The following is a 14787-nucleotide window of genomic DNA, read 5'->3' on the forward strand; positions in this document are numbered from 1 at the left end:
ACAAAAAAATGGATTTATGAGGTGGAGGTCCATATGGAGTAGGAGTTTGAGGACGTGGTGGACGCAGTGGTGTAGGTGGAAGCAAAGGTGGAGGAGGATGAAGTAGCCAACACTGTTTTTTTGTTTTAATTTAAATTATAATTTTTATTAGGGTACACCCCAAAAGAGTGTGAAATATCCAAAATACAACAATGAGCAATGGCGCTGTAGTATACCAATGGCTGGGTAAGGCCAGTATACATGTCTATTCTGAACATGGTACTGACAAGTCCTGTGGGATCCATGCCTGGTCCATTTTAATGAATTGGCTGTGGACAGGCGGCTGTGCTTATCTGTGATGACGCCCACTGCCGTGCTAAACACACGTTCAGACAATACACTGGCTGCAGGGCAGGCCAGCACCTCCAAGGCGTAAAGGGCAAGCTCAGGCCATGTGCCCAATTTGGAGACCCAGAAGTTGAAGGGGGCCGACCTTTCATTCAGTACGTGTAGGCCTGTGCACACATACTGCTCCACCATGTTGCTGAAATGCTGCCTCCTGCTAAAATGTTCCATATCAGCTGGGGGTGCTGGTTGTTGAGGTGTGGTGACAAAGCTTTTCCACATTTCGGCCATGCTAATTCTGCCTTCTGAAGTGGTGGCGGTGCCCCAGTGCGTTGGCAACCTCTTCCTCCTCCTCTACCTCCGCCTTGTGCTTCCACTGTCACCACGCTGTCAGGTGGGAATGCCACAAACAGCACGTCTACCAGCATGCACCTGTACTTGCGCAACTTACGATCACGCTCCAGTGATGGAATTAAGTGCGGTACGTTGTCCTTGTAACTGGGATCCAGCAGCATGACCACCCAGTAATCAGCACAAGTTAGAATGTGGGCAACTCAGCGGTCATTGCGGAGACACTGCAGCATGTTATCGCTCATGTGTGCCAGGCTGCCCAGAGGCAACGAAAATCTGTCCTCTGTGGGAGGTGTATCATCTGTGTACTCTGTATCCCCCCAGTGATGGCGATAAGCTGGTTTGGGTGCCACCCTGCTGTGAACACGGTTCCTCCGCCTCCATCTCCTCATCCTCCAGAACTGTGCCTTGGCTGGACAATTGGGTACCTGGCATTTGTGGGTGCAGGAATCCATCCTCTGAGCCACTTGCGATTGACTGGCCGGAAACCCTATGAAATTATCCCTCTTCCTCCTCCTCCTTCTGTGCCACATCCTCTTCCAACATTGCCTGAAGTGTTTTTTTTAAGGAGGCATAGAAATGGGATAGTAACGCTGAGAGCGGCGTTATCAGCACTGCAATATTAAGTACTTTGCTCAAAATAGGTGTTTTTTTTATAACAGAATAACAGAATTGAACAGCAGTATCTAACGTGTGTATCTCACACTGACAGATGCAGCAAAGGCTGCAAATTAAGTCTTTTGCCCAAAATACAGTAGGTGTTTTTTAATAGCAGAATAGAACAGCAGTATCTAACGCGTGTATCTCACAATGACAGATGCTGCAAAGGCTGCAATCAGGGCTGGCCTTAGGTGTTTAGGCGCCCTGTGCGAGCTAATCTTGTGCCCCCCCCCCCCCCCCCGGTTCACCTAAACATACGCAAAGAGAAAAACAATCTTTGTAACAGTTTTTTTTAATTACAGATAATTTAAGTGCAAACAAGTACAATCATACCCAGTGTCACCCATAGCCAGTCTCCTGCCCTCCTTAATCATAACCTGTCACCTTCACCCAGTCCCCTGCCCTTCTTAATCATACCCAGTGTCACCTTTACCCAGTCCCCTGTCCCCTCAATTAGACCCTGCCCCCTTAAATGAAGGGTGACAGACACTGGGTATGATTAAGGGGGCAGTGGACTGGATAAGGGTGTCACTGGGTATGATTAAGGGGCATTGGACTGGCTTTGGTTGACACTGGGTATGATAAAGGGGGCAGGGGACTGGGTAAAGGTGACAGGGTATGATTAAGGGGGACACGGGACCGGCTATGGGTGACACTGGGTATGATTAAGGGGGGCAGGGTATAATTGAGGGGGCAAGGGACTGGGTAAGGGTGACACTGGGTATGATTAAAAAGGGCAGGGCACTAGGTAAAGGTGACAGGGTATGATTAAGGGGGCAGGGGACTGGCTCTGGGTGACACTGGGTAGGATTAAGGGGGGCAGGGGACTGGGCAAAGGTGACAAAGTATGATTAAGGGGGGCAGGAGACTGGCTATGGGTGACACTGGGTATGATTAAGGGCCTTAATATATAATACAGATAGTTAGTGGGAGATAGTCAGTGTAGCTTATCTCCTGATATAGTGTAGCTGTTGCAGTGCAGTGTGTTAGGCAGTGTGATAGGTTCTGCTGTCCATACATACATGCAGACCTGCTGAAATGTAAAGTTTCACGTATTGCGCCAAAATATTTGCTTCATTAGTGCCAAATAGCGCAATCGTGAATATATTGGAGCATTCTAACTGCATATAAAGCCATTTTTAATGTTCTGCCATGCCAACCATTTTCTCTAGTCTCAGGAAACTTCTAGTAGCTTGGAAAATGTAGCAAAAGTGACACACACATGTATTTTGCGCGCATTAAGCAAATATTACAGTAACTATTTTTCGCAATCAAGAAAATAATCTTGAATTTTCGAATATATGATGAATATTCGCCCAAATATTCATGAAATATCGCAAATTCGAATTACGCCCCTGCAGCTAATCACTACTCAGAAGCCACAGACACCATTATAAGCTTAGCTTGTGATGTGAGAGGAGGTGTGTGGGGTGTCTCAGGCAGAAAGAAATTACAGACAAAAGCCAGCAAATAGAGATGAGAGAAGTTTTCAAAAATCTATTTGGTCACTTTGCCAAAATTTGCCAAGAAATTCACTTCATTATGAATCAATTCATCATGACACTGATTAAATCAGGCCTATCCTGGCCTACAGGTAAAATATAGGGATAATGTATCTTGGTGTACATCACTGCACCGTGCAGCAAGACCAGCTCTTAACTCAAATTTCTTAACTCTTTGCGTTATCTTGAGACAAAAGCCATTGAAAAGCAATTGAAGGTGTTGGCTTAGATTATATAACACAGCTCAGAAATCTCAGAAAACATGAGTGTTTGCTCCATCCGTAGTCCATTCTGGAGGCTATGTGCGTCAGAATTACAGGCAGGTCCCATAAATTACATAGTTAATATGGTTGAAAAAAAACATAAGTCCATCAAGTTCAACCAAGGACATGTGCATCATCGTGCTGGCCAACAACAGTCCTAGCTAAACCAAATGAAAAGCATACAGCAGCCTAAAGTAAAGCAAATAAAATACTGTTCACCCCTGCAGGAGCTGTCTCCCAATGACTACTTAGTGGAGAAAAATAAGGAACCAGCTCCAATAAAGTAGTGAAGATAAAAAAGGTTCTTTTAATTCATGTTGTAATCTTCCAAACACATGCTTTTGAATCTCTTCTGTCAGCTGTGGAATGACTGTGCATTACTATTGTTGTGGATATGAGACTGAAAGATCTGAAGCCATTACAAGATGGCACTGGCATGCAGGACTACTCCCCACTTATCTATAGTTTACATTCCTTAGCTATACTAATTGCTCAAAAGTGAAAATGTATTTTTGTATAATGACCAATGGAACAATGCCACGAGCCTCAGGGAGGCTCTGATGTACATATATACTGCTTAACTTCCTCTAATAAAGGAGAGAATTTTGCTTTGATCCTTGAAGAGGTGTCAGTGTGATGTTGTCCGTTGTGAACGACTAAATAACAGCTTGTAATTTGGAGCAGACAGTTGATAAGATAGCACAGCCCAAAGTGGGACAAGGGTGAAATCATTCAGACTGAGCAGCATCATGAATCATCCACTGGTGGGTTGGACGTATCCGAGGGAGGAGACTGCTCAGCTCCGAGAAAGGTAAGAAAACTAGTTATCTTACCTAATAACCCTTCTGTTCCTCCGCTCTGTGCAGTGGGTGGAACGGCTGTCCATCTGGACACAAGACCATATAAGCCCTTGTCCCGAGAAGCTGGTCAAGTTGTATTATCAACTGTCTGTGGTTCGACAGGGACTTCAGAGGAAATAGTATATGTTTACACGTGTTGCCGCTTTAGACAGTTGATGACTTAAAATTATACTCGTCCTTTCAGCAATAGACTATTGTGATGTTGGTAGGTGTGTTCCTATTGGTGTTATGTATCTATCACACCAATATACTGTACAGTTGCAAGAAAAAGTATGTGAACCCTTTGGGATGATATGGATTTCTGCACAAATTGGTCATAAAATGTGATCTGATCTTCATCTAAGTCACAACAATAGACAATCACAATCTGCTTAAACTAGTAACACACAAATAATTAAATGTTACCTGAAAGGGATTTTTCATAATCTTACTTTTGATATATCACAGATTAGACATAGATTATACAAGCCTCATCTCTTGTGGAATACAGTACCCCGAATTAGCACATCTCACATCCTTCGCCAGTTGCTGGACACAATAGCAGCCTCCCTTAACAAAAGGCTATTTAACATCTCACCGCACATACAATGACAGCAACCTATGATAAGTCATTCAACTTATTAGCATGTAGAGTAAACCTGTTCAATTTAAAATAACCATTTTAATGTATTGTATATAGCAGATACCAGTATTGTTTAACAAAGTTTCAACTGTATCTTGACAAACATGTTTCCCAAGGCCTCCTAAGAACTACCAGGATTGTTCCAATTGGATCTTGAGAGACAATATGCGCCACATATGGGATATTCATTGAACAGGGAAATATTCACGGGTTGGAGGTCTGATGCCTCATCATATAACCATCATAAACCTGCCAGAGAAAAACCGCTAACAGTTTGGTGTCAGAAGGTGGGATCCACCCAAAAAACTGTATCGGGTAAGTGATTCTATATTTTTTTATATATATTATTACTGCCCTATACTGTAATAGTGGATTATTTGAATCCTGTAAGCGCTTCTGATAAGCGTCTCCCCGAGGAATCTGATATTCCTAAAGAAATAGAGGGATCTGAAGTCCCGCAGGAATCTGATATTACTGAAGAAAAAAAATGGGGTCTGCAGTCCCCTAATCTGAAAAACAGTATTGTGTGCAACGAATATCCTTTGCTAAACCTGTATATGTCTGTATAGTTGCTTAAGCATTTTTAGTCATTATAAATATATATGGTTAAATTTGACTGTATAGACTGTGTATAGATTATGTATAGATTGTATGCAAGTTCATGCTGAAAGTGAAGGTATAAAATTGGCCATCAATAGTTTAAAATCTGCCATAAATTCAGGAGTAATTTGAGCCTGTATTAGAAGTAATGCCATCCAGAATAGTTTAAAGTCTGCCATAAATTCAGGAGTAGTTATGAACCTGAATTAGGAGAAATAGGATAAAAAAACACATAAACTGATAAGCATAAGGTTTGCCAGTAAGTATTTTTGCACTAAACACAAAGATAATCATCCTTTGATAAACCTATAAATTCAGCTAATTTCTCTGTATATTTGAGCAAATTAAGATGGGCAATTCTTATGGTAAGAAGAATTCCAAAAAGAAACTGAATTTTAAATTTAGACCTGAAAATCATGTACCCTAAATCTGCTGCAAATCACTGCATGGTAAAACTGTCTCCTAACAAAAAAAAATTGGGATAAAGTCCAAAAATGTTTGTCCAGAGGTGTTTAGGTTCATTTTAGACTGATCCTTGGGTTGATAACATGTGTAAATGGACAGAAGGAATTAAATGTACTGACCCGTTCCCAAAAGAAGGGTCTTTTTCAGACTTTCATATGGCCATGATCAAGGACCTATGTCTGAATGACATAGACACTTTTCCATGGTACAAAGAGACCCTCACTGGAATAAAATGTATGTGAAAACTTGTGGACTCCAACTCCTGTCCCACCCCCATATGTGCCATTTTACCTTGTAGTAACTAAATTAACAACAGAATCAGATGATGAGATATGCACACACTTGACTCTACCACAGGTTCCTGGCTTCACAGAACCTAAGGAACAGGTTTTGTCTGAGCATGCTAATCAGCCTATTGTACAGTCTGCACAGCCCAGTAGAACAATATATGCAAGGGCACCAAATATTCAAGGGTTGACCAAAGACGCTAAAGGTCTACGGTCAAAAGGAGGAGGAGTATTTGGATGAGGAGACCCTTCCCAACCCCATGGACAATGAGGCCATTAATTCTGATGCCTAGAGACTTGCAGCAGATACAAGAGGAATATCTGGCAAAACTGATTGAGAAATTAAACATTGATGATATTTCTCTCTTGTTTCCTTTGCCAACAGGTGCATCAACCCAACCCTCATCTTAGAGGAAAAGATGGCGCTGGATTATCTTTTAGCTTCTGGGGGGGGGGTTCTGTGAGTTTATAGGAGAGGACTGCTGTGCTTGGATACCAGTGATAAAGTCCAGGCCATATGGATAAGATCACTGTACTTAAGTGCAGAGCTAGGGCAATTACTAATGAGTGATAGAATCCTTTCGCAGCTTTGGGTGTTTTTTTTTAGATTCCCTGTTTTCCATAGGTAACTGGTTTTAAGGAAATAGGAGTATATATCCTCATGTTGTTGTTTTTCTCTTTATCCCATATATCCTGATGAGATGCTCCTGCTGTTTGATCGATCGGATCGCCCAGTCACGTGCAGATAATCACATCCTCATGGCAGTTCCCAGATACACCACGGATCAACCTATGTCTTTGATGGAAAGGATGTCCAACTAAACGTTCATCGCCACACCACACCTTACCACATCAGGACCTCGCTCAGAGTCAACTCCCCAAAGAATCAAACCAAAGAATGGAGCATCATCATGGAGGCAATGATACCCAAGGAGTATCACAATCGACAAGGGCAAGCTGAGGAAACCGAAGATTCAGCAAGAGACTCAAAGAACATAGAGGACATATTACAAAAGAAGGAACTGTCGTGTAAAGTTTTATTAAGCATAGGATGACTATAGTAGACTTTTTTTTTTAGCATAGGAATGGTATGTAGGTTTATTTTGTATATGCCTCCCTGTGTAAGGTCTGACCTGATTACGGTTATGAGAGCGTGATCGGGTCAGGTCGTTGCAAGGGAAATTCAATAAATCGGCACTTTGGTCCCTACTTCCCATGTGAAAGCCGCCACCGTTGATTTGAGAGGGATCCAATGGCTGCTTTCTCTGAGAGCAATGTTTTTAGTGAAGGCTACCAGCGGGTCCTCATCAGCAACGGTGGGGTATAGCACGCTGATGCCATCTCACTGAACCATGGGTGCCCCAACATAAAACATTGGTTGGTGGGACTGGTGTCCATGTGAATGCTATATCACCTTTCTTGGTCGACCCTGTTTTAAAAGACCTTCCTCAGGGACTGATCCCTCCTTTCCGAACCATGTCTAACAGAGGTTCACTGTGGGTCAGTAGCATATTTGTACCAGATTAAATAGATGTTGTCTGATTAGGGCCACATTTGTTTAAAAAAAAGCTTATTCATTTGCGAGAATTTGTGCATGTTCTGGGTGTGGTAGTAGATGGTGATTGTTTGAGCGCCACCCACCGGCACTCTCAGGAAATGTGTGAATGTGTACCTCCCAGTTCTAAAAAAGTATTTCTATTGGTCAAGGCATGAGGTGGAATGTACCTGACTATCTGTAATATTACTGGGCAGTCATGTTCCATGGAGGGCGGGGTTAGCCCAGTAAAAGGTCTAACCCGAATATCCTATCTATGTGTAGAGTTTGCATGCCTTATGTTTTGTGTTTTTTTTCTTACTTTTCTTTCTTCTCTCTCTTTTCACTATGCAGGAGATTTTTTCCCTACTGTGCACCAAATTACACAGAAGTTTTTTTTTTAATCTTGTTCATAGTCTTTAGTGTCTTCATGTGTCACACACACACACACACACACACACATATATATATATATATATATATATATATACATATACACTCACCTAAAGAATTATTAGGAACACCACACTAATACGGCGTTGGACCCCCTTTTGCCTTCAGAACTGCCTTAATTCTATGTGGCATTGATTCAACAAGGTGCTGATAGCATTCTTTAGAAATGTTGGCCCATGTTGATAGGATAGCATCTTACAGTTGAAGGAGATTTGAGGAATGCACATCCAGGGCATGAAGCTCCCGTTCCACCACATCCCAAAGATTCTCTATTGGGTTAAGATCTGGAGACTGTGGGGGCCATTTTAGTACAGTGAACTCATTGTCATGTTCAAGAAACCATTTTTCCAGTCTTCAACAGTCCAATTTTGGTGAGCTCGTGCAAATTGTAGCCTCTTTTTCCTATTTGTAGTGTAACGAGTGGTTATTTCAGTCAACTCTCTTCTATCAGCTTGAATCAGTCGGCCCATTCTCCTCTGACCTCTAGCATCAACAAGGCATTTTCGCCCACAAGACTGCCGCATACTGGATGTTTTTCCCTTTTCACACCATTCTTTGTAAACCCTAGAAATGGTTGTGCGTGAAAATCCAAGTAACTGAGCAGATTGTGAACTACTCAGACCGGCCCGTCTGGCACCAACAACCATGCCACGCTTAAAATTGCACAAATCACCTTTCTTTTCCATTCTGACATTCAGTTTGGAGTTCAGGAGATTGTCTTGACCAGGACCACAACCCTACATGGATTGAAGCAACTGCCATGTGATTGGTTGACTAGATAATCGCATTAATGAGAAATAGAACAGGTGTTCCTAATAATTCTTTAGGTGAGTGTATATACAGTACAGACCAAAAGTTTGGACACACCTTCTCATTCAAAGAGTTTTCTTTATTTTCATGACTATGAAAATTGTAGATTCACACTGAAGGCATCAAAACTATGAATTAACACATGTGGGATTATATACATAACAAAAAAGTGTGAAACAACTGAAAATATGTCATATTCTAGGTTCTTCAAAGTAGCCACCTTTTGCTTTGATTACTGCTTTGCACACTCTTTGCATTCTCTTGTTGAGCTTCAAGAGGTAGTCACCTGAAAGGGTTTTCACTTCACAGGTGTGCCCTGTCAGGTTTAATAAGTGGGATTTCTTGCCTTAAAAATGGGTTTGGGACCATCAGTTGCCTTGTGGAGAAGTCAGGTGGATACACAGCTGATAGTCCTACTGAATAGACTTAGAATTTGTATTATGGCAAGAAAAAAGCAGCTAAGTAAAGAAAAACGAGTGGCCATCATTACGTTAAGAAATGAAGGTCAGTCAGTCCGAAAAATTGGGAAAACTTTGAAAGTGTCCCCAGGAAAGTGTCCCCAGGAAAGGAAGACCAAGAGTCACCTCTGCTGCGGAGGATAAGTTCATCCGAGTCACCAGACTCAGAAATCGCAGGTTAGCAGCAGCTCAGATTAGAGACCAGGTCAATGCCACACAGAGTTCTAGCAGCAGACACAACTGTTAAGAGGAGACTGTGTGAATCAGGCCTTCATGGTAGAATATCTGCTAGGAAACCACTGCTAAGGACAGGCAACAAGCAGAAGAGACTTGTTTGGGCTAAAGAACACAAGGAATGGACATTAGACCAGTGGAAATCTGTGCTTTGGTCTGATGAGTTCAAATTTGAGATCTTTGGTTCCAACAACCGTGTCTTTGTGCAATGCAGAAAAGGTGAACGGATGGACTCTACATGCCTGGTTCCCACCGTGAAGCATGGAGGAGGAGGTGTGATGGTGTGGGGGTGCTTTGCTGGTGACACTGTTGGGGATTTATTCAAAATTGAAGGCATACTGAACCAGTATGGCTACGACAGCATCTTGCAGCGGCATGCTATTCCATCCGGTTTGCGTTTAGTTGGACCATCATTTATTTTTCAACAGGACAATGACCACAAACACACCTCCAGGCTGTGTAAGGGCTATTTGACCATGAAGAAGAGTGATGGGGTGCTGCGCCAGATGACCTGGCCTCCACAGTCACCGGACCTGAACCCAAGGGAGATGGTTTGGGGTGAGCTGGATCACAGAGTGAAGGCAAAAGGGCCAAGAAGTGCTAAGCATCTCTGGGAACTCCTTCAAGACTGTTGGAAGACCATTTCAGGTGACTACCTCTTGAAGCTCATCAAGAGAATGCCAAGAGTGTGCAAAGCAGTAATCAAAGCAAATGGTGGCTACTTTGAAGAACCTAGAATATGACATATTTTCAGTTGTTTCACACTATTTTGTTATGTATATAATTCCACATGCGTTAATTCATAGTTTTGATGCCTTCAGTATGAATCTACAATTTTCATAGTCATGAAAATAAAGAAAACTCTTTGAATGAGAAGGTGTGTCCAAACTTTTGATCTGTATTGTAGTTCCATCTTTGGTTTAGTTAAAACCACTATGTGAGCTTCTAAGGATTGCTTAGGGAAGGGACATGAAGGGGATATACTGTTATATGTCGTAGTAAGAAAGGGAAGCAGAGATTCCTGGTATCTTTTAAAGAAAATGGCTGTAAAACCTTTTGGGACAGGACTTTTCTTCCCTTTAAGAGATGAGATTGCTGTTTTAACTTCTGATTCTGTGAAAGGCTGGTCCAAATCTGTACTCTGCCCAGCCGAAATCTCTGGTAGAGCTGTTTCTGACATGTAAGTAGATATACTGTACGGCTGTCAAGATCTTGTTGGGATATACAAACCGGATTCCCAAAAAGTTGGGACACTATACAAATCGTGAATAAAAACTGAATGCAATGATGTGAAGGTGCCAACTTCTAATATTTTATTCAGAATAGAACATAAATCACGGAACAAAAGTTTAAACTGAGAAAATCTACCATTTTAAGGGAAAAATATGTTGAATCAGAATTTCATGGTGTCAACAAATCCTAAAAAAGTTGGGACAAGTCAATTTTAACCACTGTGTGGCATCTTCCCTTCTTCTTACAACACTCAATAGACGTCTGGGGACCGAGGAGACCAGTTTCTCAAGTTTAGAAATAGGAATGCTCTCCCATTCTTGTCTTATACAGGCCTCTAACTGTTCAATCGTCTTGGGCCTTCTTTGTTGCACCTTCCTCTTTATGATGCGCCAAATGTTCTCTATAGGTGAAAGATCTGGACTGCAGACTGGCCATTTCAGTACCCGGATCCTTCTCCTACGCAGCCATGATGTTGTGATTGATGCACAATGTGGTCTGGCATTATCTTGTTGAAAAATGAAGGGTCTTCCCTGAAAGAGATGACGTCTGGATGGGAGCATATGTTGTTCTAGAACCTGAATATATTTTTCTGCATTGATGGTGCCTTTCTAGACATGCAAGCTGCTCATGCCACACACACTCATGCAACCCCATACCATCAGAGATGCAGGCTTCTGAACTGAGCGTTGATAACAACTTGGATTGTCCTTGGCCTCTTTGGTCCGGATGACATGGCGTCCCAGATTTCCAAAAATAACTTTGAATCGTGACTAGTCTGACCACAGAACAGTCTTCCATTTTGCCACACTCCATTTAAATGATCCCTGGCCCAGTGAAAACGCCTGAGCTTGTGGATCTTGCTTAGAAATGGCTTCTTCTTTGCACTGTAGAGTTTCAGCTGGCAACGGCGGATGGCATGGTGGATTGTGTTCACTGACAATGGTTTCTGGAAGTATTCCTGAGCCCATTCTGTGATTTCCTTTACAGTAGCATTCCTGTTTGTGGTGCAGTGTCGTTTAAGGGCCCGGAGATCACGGGCATCCAGTATGGTTTTACGGCCTTGACCCTTACGCAAAGAGATTGTTCCAGATTCTCTGAATCTTCGGATGATGTTATGCACAGTTGATGATGATAGATGCAAAGTCTTTGCAATTTTTCGCTGGGTAACACCTTTCTGATATTGCTCCACTATCTTTCTGCGCAACATTGTGGGAATTGGTGATCCTCTACCCATCTTGGCTTCTGAGAGACACTGCCACTCTGAGAAGCTCTTTTTATACCCAATCATGTTGCCAATTGACCTAATTAGTGTTAATTGGTCTTCCAGCTCTTCGTTATGCTCAAATTTACTTTTTCCAGCCTCTTATTGCTACTTGTCCCAACTTTTTGGGGATTTGTTGACACCGTGAAAATTTGAATCAACGTATTTTTCCTTTAAAATGATACATTTACTCGGATTAAACGTTTGATCTGTCATCTACGTTCTATTACAAATAAAATATTGACATTTGCCATTTCCACATCATTGCATTCAGTTTTTATTCACAATTTGTTTAGTGTCCCAACTTTTTGGGAATCCGGTTTGTATCTGCAAACTGGTTCTAATATTATACAAGGATTCATAGTATGTCCAAAAGGTATTGGCAATGTGAGAGGGGTGATGTACTGATTGACCCCTAAGGTCCTTAATCATAGGGATATATGTTTGCGACGGTATAGGGTGTAACAGCTTGGCAAACGCGCTACAACATTTGTTGGCCTTGCCATATAGGAAACTCTGAAACCTTTCCCTATAGAAGGTGGTGCGTTTATCTATAGCTATTTTAAGATTATCTCTTATTGTTGTTAGTTCCACTAGGAGAGCAGGGGTAAGGAGTCGCTTGTGTAGTGATTCTAAATCCTGTAAGTTTTCTGTTAACCTCTTAATATGAGATTCACCTTCCTTTTTCAGTCTAGATCTGTGTTGTATGATTGTGCCTCGTATTACACATTTAAGTGCTTCCTACTGCAAAGGGAGAGCTGTGGTGTCGGAAGCATGGTTCACCAAAAAATCTTGAATCGTATCCTCAATCGCCTTATTGTACACCGTATCTCTCAACAGGGTTTCATTAAGTCGCCATGTCCACTCCCTGGCTGGCTACCAAATCAGGCAGCTCCAGAGTAAGGAAAATTGGTGCATGATCTGACCACAAAGCTGTGCCAATGTTAGCTTTAGGTTGGAACATTAAGGCATGGTGAGAGGTGGCGAATAAATCAATCCTGCTGTAAGTGCGGTAGGCTAGAGAAAAGTATGTGTAGTCTCTATCATTTGGGTGTAGCGTTCTCCATACATCTACCAGTCTTCTATTGTGTAGAATAGTGCGTATCCTGGTTATTGCCGAGTATGGCACCAAGGACCTGCCCAGGGATGTGTCCATCTTAGGGTTTAGCGTCAGATTGAAGTCGCCCCTAAGGAGGAGAACCCCCTCAACGAAGGAGTCCAATCCAGACATTATCGAGGCAAAGGCCTTACCCTGTCCCGAGTTTGGCAGATAAATGTTACCAATTGTGTACGTTCTCCCATGGATTGCTAGCTTGACGAATACAAATCTTCCTTTGTCACAAGATCTGAAATCCAAAACAGAGCAAGAAAAGGATTTATGCAAAGCAGTGGAGACACCTCTAGCTTTAGTCTCAGGATTAGTGCTGTAATACCAAATATTATAGGACCTCGAACGTAAACGTGGGATATGATTTGTTTTGAAATGGGTTTCCTGCAACAGAACAATATGTACAGCGATAGCTTAGAGTCAGCGATGGCTTAGATACATCTATAGCTTAGATACAGCTATATGTCCATCTTATAGATAGAGCTGTAGCTGTATCTGAGCCGTAGCTGTATCTGAGTCGTATCTGTATCTGCAATGTGACAGGAAGATCTTCTGCCTATGTTAGCTAGGAGATGATCATGTGACAGTTTTTTTATGCAAACTTAGGTTGTGCAGAGCAGGGTGAGGGGAAGGTCAGATTGTTCACGCCCACAAATATTTATGAGGCAGAGCTCAGGCATTGTTTTTATACGCCCCCTCAGCATGTAAACACAGCAATAACAGAACCATGAAAAGGTGTAAGTATGGTTTTCTCTCTTAAGAAATTGAGCTTAACCAATGAATATATATGTCCTGACGAATTTTATGAGGTTTTAAGTTTTTTTTCTCATAACTCGGACAACCCCTTTAAGCCAGTACTCTCTGCACTGATGAGGGGCAATCACCCCGAAACAGCTCTCTGGAGATGAGGTGCTGATTCCCAAAAAGTTGGGACACTATACAAATCGTGAATAAATACTGAATGCAATGATGTGGAGGTGCCAACTTCTAATATTTTATTCAGAATAGAACATAAATCACGGAACAAAAGTTTAAACTGAGAAAATGTACCATTTTAAGTAAAAAATATGTTGAATCAGAATTTCATGGTGTCAACAAATCCCCAAAAAGTTGGGACAAGGCAATTTTCACCACTGTGTGGCATCTCCCCTTCTTCTTACAACACTCAACAGATGTCTGGGGACCGAGGAGACCAGTTTCTCAGGTTTAGAAATAGGAATGCTCTCGCATTCTTGTCTAATACAGGCCTCTAACTGTTCAATCGTCTTGGGCCTTCTTTGTTGCACCTTCCTCTTTATGATGCGCCAAATGTTCTCTATAGGTGAAAGATCTGGACTGCAGACTGACCATTTCAGTACCCGGATCCTTCTCCTACGCAGCCATGATGTTGTGATTGATGCACAATGTGGTCTGGCATTATCTTGTTGAAAAATGCAGGGTTTTCCCTGAAAGAGATGACGTCTGGATGGGAGCATATGTTGTTCTAGAACCTGAAAATATTTTTCTGCATGGATGGTGCCTTTCCAGACATGCAAGCTGCCACACGCACTCATGCAACCCCATACCATCAGAGATGTAGGCTTCTGAACTGAGCGTTGATAACAACTTGGGTTGTCCTTGTCCTCTTTAGTGCGGATGACATGGCGTCCCAGATTTCCAAAAAGAACTTTGAATCGTGACTCGTCTGACCACAGAACAGTCTTCCATTTTGCCACACTCCATTTTAAATAATCCCTGGCCCAGTGAAAATGCCTGAGCTTGT

This window comes from Bufo gargarizans, chromosome 4, assembly GCF_014858855.1.
Source record: "Bufo gargarizans isolate SCDJY-AF-19 chromosome 4, ASM1485885v1, whole genome shotgun sequence".
NCBI classification, from domain to species: Eukaryota; Metazoa; Chordata; class Amphibia; order Anura; family Bufonidae; genus Bufo; species Bufo gargarizans.